Here is an 8,010-nt window from a genome sequence, read left to right as displayed (position 1 = left end):
GAGTGTGCAAATTACTTACTATAATAGAAGAGTGTAAATAGATCAGTTTGGTTATTTTAAAGAGGTTAGCTTTGTAGAGTCACAGAAATGTAATGAAAAACTGGCAGGATGGGTGAAAAAGTCAGTTGAATGTCAGGTTGAGTAATCCAGGATGAGAAGGATGGTATCAAACAGAGATTGGATTTTGATGCTTAAAACAAGTATTTGGGTTAAATATATGTCATAGACTTTCCTGTTGCTATAGCTGAATCCTGCAGACTAGATAATTTATTCAGAATAACAATTTATTCTGCTTTTAGTTCTGAAAACTGGGGAGATTAAGGTTGCGTAGTCACATATGATGAAACCCCTCTGGTTGGTGACTCAACAGAGGGCCAGGGTGGCACAAGGTATCACATAGAGTAAAAACAAATGTGCTAAATTCATTCTTTTCTCCTTTTAATAAAGCCACCTGGGCCAGGGATATAATTCAGTAGCGTAAGTGCCTTCCTGGCAAGCACAAGGTCCTGAGTTCAATTCCAGGTACAAAAAAAAAAATAAATCCACCAGTGCAAATGTGAGAGCCTAACCTTCCCATGACTTCATCTAATCCTAATTATCATTTAACAGTGACATATCCAAATACCATTAATTATGTGAGATTGTGCGGTGCTTGTCTCTCTGTGCCTTGCTTATTTCACATTAACATGGTGTCCTCCAGCTTCATCCATGTTGGTTTACACGTTTCTGCTCACTGTCAGTGAGGAACTGTCATTAATTAGTGTGTCTGGTGCACACATCTTATGGGCATGGTTTTGGGCACTCGAATTGCCCAACTTTTAAAAGCTGCAGTGTTAAGATGGAAACCAAGACCTCAACTAATCATGAAATAAATCCCAATTATGCTGAAGGTAATATGGAGATGTGCACACATCTTATGGGCATGGTTTTGGGCACTCGAATTTCCCAACTTTTAAAAGCTGCAGTGTTAAGATGGAAACCAAGACCTCAACTAATCATGAAATAAATCCCAATTATGCTGAAGGTCATATGGAGATGAAAACAACATCAGGAGCTCTAGCAACAGATGGACACATATGGCATGAGGTGTTTCCCTCCAGCAAGCGAAGCGAAGCAGACAAAATTGTAGAAAGAAAACAATAATCCCTTTGCCATCTATTCTCACCCACAAAGTCCCCTCTTTTCACTAAGCACTAATTTTTGTTACAGTTTTTGGTCATTCTTATTTCCTGATGAGAAAGGAAGCCAAACAGTGATTGGACTGAATGGAGCTGAGTGTCCCATAATTTGATGTGATTCTTAGTAAATGCTGTATTCTCCCTTTCCTGTGCTGCTATCAAGTCAGTGTCCTAGAGAGTCATTTAGGTAAATACTTTTTCAGAGCACAGTCAGGCTCTTCCTGCATAACTATCAATTACTGATGTTTTCTTCCCTTGTGGTTGGGAAATTCTTCTTCTTTTTGAATTTCTTTAGCTGTCTTTAGATTTATAGAACCACTTTGTGTGTGTGGGGGGGGTGGTTGGAATGGGGAGAAAGGGAGGGAAACTAACAATTTAGTTAAAACCTAGTGCCTGTGAAGTTGAGAAAGCATGTCAGTGGGATGTAGGAACAGCCCCAGTCATGCTTCACAGTGAAAAGCAGAGGAGACGGCTGAGCAGAGCAGGAGCACCGTTAGAAGTGGTGCTGACAAAGAGTGAGAGCTTTAAGGGCAAAGTGGAGGCAGATGAAAATAAACTGCTAAGTCAAAACCATAAGCTTCTTGAGTAAACTTTTTAAATTGAAAACAGAAAAGCTAGGATTTTTCTTCTTCCGAAGATTTTTTCAGCCATTATTATATTGTTGATTTTCTTTTCTTTCCATGTAAGCCGTATAGAAAAGTTTAAGTATACATATGGGCAATGGATTACAATGGTGAAAAGCAGGGTGCAGAGCTATGGTTCTCAGTGTGTGATCTCTGGACCAGGAGTGTAAGAATCTTCGGGGAACTTGCAATGAATGCAGATTCTCAGCCTTATTCCAGATGTACTAAATTAGCAGTATGGGGGGTGGGATGGCTACTCTGCTTTAATAAAAGATGACCAGGTGAATTTAAATGCATGTCAACATTTGAGAACCGTTGGTAAAGTAATTAAAAGCATGGCATTTGGAGCCAGATGGCTGTATTATTTAGGGTAGTTATGTTGTTGTTGTTCTTTCCTGCATGTAAAACGGTAGCAGCAGTAAGTTCACAGTGTTGTAATGAAGACTGAATGAGCTAAAATCCTTAGAACAGTGCTTGGCCAGTGTAGGTGCTGTGCAAGCATATTAACAACAATAATAATAACAATAATATTCTTTATTGGTTTTATTTTTTAACAGGACACAATTTTTTTCACACTGAACAGCAAAGCATCATATTTACCAGATATTTTCTTCTAATATCTTAGAGTTATTTTCCATGGCTCAAGGTAATATTTCTCAGCATGTGTACCATGGATCATTTGCATCAACATCGCCTGAGGTGCTTATTAAAATGACCCACCTAGATCCATGAGAGAGACCAGAATTCTCTAGCTATATTCTGCAGGCTGAAATTTCCAAACCACCACCCTTGGATAACAAAGACTATAACCTTCATTTTGCAAATGGCACATGAGACCCAGGGACAGCACATGTTTCAGGAGACCCAGAATCAGATGTAATAACTAAATTTTTGATTCTGTGTTATATTTAAGGACTCCTTTCCTCTATGGTTTTACTGGGAATTTGATCAGACTTATTCTACAATGTTTCCTGAGATTCAGCATTATTTTACCTAAGCAGAACATTTACCTTGTAAGTCTAGGACTATGAAGAACAGTGAGTTCCAGGAAAATATATCCGGACCATTACCCACCACTCAGCTGCAACTGTTCTAGTTGTAGATTATGTATCTGATAACTTCACTCTTACTCCACAGATAAAACCAAAGGACTCAGAGAGGTTGCAGAAGCTGTAAAAAGTCATATGTTTAGGTAATGAAAGAACCAATTAGAACAAGTTCTCCTAACTGCCAATCTATTGTGCTTTCACTATATCTCACTGTCTTACTCCTTGCTTTTAAAAATATTTTAAAGCAGCATTTAAACATTAAGGATATAATTCCACTGATACTTCTCCAATAAAATCTCAGAAGTCTTTGATTTCCTTTGATTCCTTCTACTTAAAGATATGCCGGCACCACATCTTCCTTTTTACAATAGTGATAGAGCTCAATCATATGACAACTAATAACTCATAACTGTATTACATATTGTTCTTTATCAGTGTAAATTTGTTCTAACACAGTTAGATTGACTTTTCAGGTTGTGATGAAAAAGTCCTGGGCCTTTTCACACAGAGTTACAAGTCTTGTATCCATTGTTCAACTACAGTCGAGCTCCTATACAGTATGAATGTGCATTTAGACAATTTCATTCTGAAATTTGAGACACACACAGGGATGTTTATCTACATGTACAAATTATATAAGTGGTGGGAGGAGGATATTTATTTAAGGCTCACTTCTTATCTTGATTAGCTTATAAAATGATTTCCTTTTGTCTTTACTCGTGGCAGTTTTCGTATTACATAGGAACTTCAGTGTATTATACTTATCTTCCTCATTCATTTCTTGTTATGAACAGAATATTTGTAATCTCAGTCATTTATAGACTTCCCCCTTTACCTCAACTTTCTTCCTTTTATACTTAGCTCATGACCGTCTATTGTCTAGTTAATTACTGTTCATTCTTTAAGTTTCAGTTCAGTTGTCACCTCCTCAGAGAGTTTGTCTCTCCTTTTATCACTTTATATATAAAGCTCCCTGTCCCCATACATTGTACTCTATCACATCATAGTGGTTTTATTTATTCACAGTGCTTATCACCATGTGTAATTATCTTATGTGTTTGTTTTCCTTCTTCTGTCTTTCCCTGCCTATGTGAACATGAGAGCCAGGTAAGCAGACAATGCATTCTTTTGCTCCAATATGAGGCCCAGTGCCTGATACACAGTAGAGGCTCAGTGAACATTTGTTGAATGATTATATACGTCTTATGTGAGTTCTGTGAAAGTCTCTACTCTGCTTTAAGAGCTGTGTGTGTTAACTCTTGGGTCTTTATAAAACCTTTTCTGGATTATTCTCTTATTCTGTGTTTAAATTCTGGATTTAAACACAGAGATGGAATTCCCTTCTTCCTAAGTTACCTTGACTCCAGATCTATTAAGTGGCCAAGTTTTCTAGAGCATCTACACCTGGGTGCCTTATACTGACTGAATCTCATATTCTAGAGCATGCTGGACCGTAAGGTACCCTCCTCCAAATCATGTGCTTCTGGTAGGTACAGGCCATGGGTGGCTATTGAGATCTTGAAATGTGACTTATGTGAAGTGCCATGTCCAGTGAATACAAAATGCACATCAGATTTGGAAAACAGAATGGAATGGTAAATAGATCATAAATAATGTTTATATTTTCTTATTGAAATGATAATCACTTGGGTATATTGGGCAAAATCAAATATATTATTAAAATTAGTCTTATTTTTTCTTTAAAACTTTTATTTTTAAATTTAATTAAATTTAACTTAATTTTACCTTTTGGCAGTACTAGAAATTGAAACTAATATACTTGTACTGAGATACATTCCTAGCTCATTATTTTATGTTTTACTTTGAAGCAGGGTCTCACTACATTACCAAGGCTGGGCTTGAATTTGTAATTCTGCCTCAGCCTCCCAGAGTGGTGGGATTACAAGCTTGTGCCACCAGGCCCAGTTCTTTGAACTTTTTAAATGTACTGCTGGAACACTGAAAATTAATTGCATGGATCATATTTGTAGCTCATATTGTATTTTTACTGGACCACTTTCCTTTAGAACCATCTAGCTCACTCCAGTTATAGGGCAGTGTAGGCTGAAGGGGATGCTAAAGTCCACTGAAGTGCTGCTAAAGTTTCAAGAGCCTTTCACCATCCTCTCCTCTCCTCTTAGATTTGTACTGGGGGAGGACTGGCACTCTTATGCAGGTGCTGCACCAGTACAAACTCAGTACAACCTGAGGCTGAGATAACATTTATGTCCCAAGAAATAGAAACTTCAAATGTACTGCCAGGGTCACATTTGCTTTAAAAAAATTCTAGGACCATTATTCAGCCTTTATTTTTATTATTATGCTACCATCAGTTTACTGATAGAAGGACCTGCTAAGAAAAGTACTTCCTTTTTTTTAAAGTTACATATCACCCAATTTTAAAGAAGTGTTGATAAGTTAGGTAGATTCTCTAAAAACATCCATGAGGAAATTACCCTTCAGACTTTAGATGTTTAAATAAATGAGAAATCATTGTGTATACTTTGGCAAACCAAGCAAGTTCCTGCTGTAACCATTGCTCATGCACTATAATAGAGCATTAAACCAGATTGACCTTTACTTAACATAGGAGCATACTCTGCAAAGCAAAATTTGAACAAAAAGTTGGATATGAACATGAAATCTTCCTGTAAGTAAATATAAATCTAATAACCATTCTTTGCATAGCAATGAAACTCACTTAGAGACCTTGCACAGTAGTTGGGGAAATTGGTTGCTAAGCATTCTAAGAATCACTACAGACATATCAGGAAATGGAGTTTTGGATAAAAAGCTTCATGATCATGACATTCTTGTTCATTCATTAATTCAGGAAGTATTTAACAGGAAGCTGTTATGTGCCAGCAGTGTTCTATGTGCTCAAGGTATTACATGACCATTGTAGAGAAAGACTGTACTCCTTTGGAATTTACATTCCCGTGTTTAACTATTACTATGGTTTGATGTGGTTTGTCTCCCAGAAGTTCATGCACTATAAGTTGGTCTTCAGTGTGGTGCTGCTGAGGTGGTGAAAACCTTAAGAGGTGGGCTCTCTGCCCTCATGAGTGCATTAACTTTGTCTCTTCAGAGTGGGCCGGGTTTTAGCCAGGTGTGGTGGCACAAGCTTTTAATCCCAGTACTCTGAGGGGCTGAAGCAGGAGGGTAACAATTTGGAGCCCAGCCTGAGAAACTTAGTGACTTAGCAAGACTAATTGAAAATTAAAAAAAAGAGCTGATGACCTAGCTCAGTGTAAAAGCCCTGAGTTTGATCCCCAGTACCAACCATCCCCAAAATCCAGTTAAATGGGACTGGGTTAGTTCTTAGAAGAGTGTGTCATAATACAAGAGGTGGTTTGATCCCTTCATGGTCTGTTGCTTCCTGTCCTTCCATGTGACCTCTCTCTCTCCCCCACACACTCCCAAACATGATGTTATCTTCCAGGTTCTGAACTAGCAAGAAGGTTTTCATCACAGGCCAGAATAATGAGTTGCCTGATTTTGGGCTTCTTGTCTACAAAACTATGTGCTAAATAGATCTCTTTTCTTTATATATTATCTAGTGTCAGATATTTTGTTATGGCAACACAAAACAGAAGGCACATATTTTCTCAATAGAGAGAATAATATGAAAAAATAAGAGTACATTTAAACAGTGTTTTTTGGGAATGTCATGAGTGACGTTTTTGTTGGCAATTAAAGTTAATATATTATTTCCTACTTGTGACTTTTGTGGGATTTTTTTTTTTTTGTACTGGGAATTGAACTTAGGACCTTGTGCTTGCCAGGCAGGTGCTTGTGCCACTGAGCCATATTCCTGGCCCTTTTGTGGGAAATTTGAAAGTGGAATCACTGATGGGAAGTGTCCGTACATACAACACTAGATATCTACACCATTGACCTGTCTTTCAAGAGTGTTAGAAGGCACTCTTAAATTCCTTAATATTCTTCAAATAAAACAAACTGTGTCAAGGGATTCTCAATAATTGAGTGGGCTTGGGTTACCTGTCCAGTTATTCCCCCTGTAGGGATATTACAGCTTCAAGCTAAGCAGAGCTCCTAGTTCTTATCTATCAATTCTAGCAGTTCCTGGCCTGAATGACTTCCTTTCCCACTCAACACAAACTCTCTTTTTGACGTTTTCCCACAGTCCACGAATCGTGCCCCTTGGACATGCTCTCTTCCCTACACATCTTTATTTTCATAAGGTCTACGACTTCCCTTCTGTCGTGGTCCCCAACAAGAGCTTCTTTACAGCTTTTCCCCCTCAAAGCTCAGCCGGTAGATGTCTCCATTACTCTCTCATAGCCAAGACCAACCTCAGCAAGTAGATGTTCATCATGCCTTTGACGACAAGGAAGAGGACTTAATAACCTGCCTAAAAATGAGCGGATGCTCAGGAGGACACATCTCCATCCTACGTCCCTCCCCACTAGTTTCAGTCAGAAATGCAAACTATTCCCTTCTCCCTCTTTTGCAGGAGGACGCAAAGGCTCATTTAATGAAGCACGGACGACGCTGACACCCTCCCCCTCCTCCTCCTAGGTACGTCCAAGTTTCCTCCGCGCGGAGCCGCCGATAGTCCCGCTGCGCTTCTCAGTCCAGCCCCCTCGCTCACCCCCGCGCGTTTCCGAGTCAGAACGCGAGTGGGTGACAGGGCTTGGGCGCGGCCTCCCGCTCCGCCGCCCCCGCCGTGCCGCCCGGGTTCAGCACTGGACAGCTCCTATCCGCCCGCCCCACCAGTGATCGACAAGGTAGCCGACCAATCAGAGCTCGGGACGCCTCGCGGCCGCCCAGCCAGGGTTTGGTTGCGGCCAAGCTGGCTCTTTAAACTGGCTTTGCTCCCGAGAGCGGGGAGCGGCGGTGTGGTTCGCGGCAGCAATCGACCAGCTGCCCGGCGTTCCAGCACAGCAAGAGCGTCTACGCGGAACCCTTGCCCTAGGCGGCTCCTGCTCCGCCGGCTCGCGGTGCAGCTCGCCGTGCAGGGCGCGGTGCAGGGCGCGGGCACAGGCAGGGAGGAGCCGGGCCGGCCGGGCGGGAGAGGATGGAGCAGCGTCCGCGGTGGCCGCTCGGGCAGCAGCAGCAGCGCCGCCTCCGCCATCGCCGCCGCTCCTGGGGGCCTCAGCAGCGGCGGGGTGCAGGGAACCCCAACCGAGAGGCTGG

This window comes from Chinchilla lanigera, unplaced genomic scaffold, assembly GCF_000276665.1.
Source record: "Chinchilla lanigera isolate Chin_1 unplaced genomic scaffold, ChiLan1.0 scaffold00028, whole genome shotgun sequence".
Classification (NCBI taxonomy): domain Eukaryota; kingdom Metazoa; phylum Chordata; class Mammalia; order Rodentia; family Chinchillidae; genus Chinchilla; species Chinchilla lanigera.
This window is presented reverse-complemented; position numbering follows the sequence as displayed.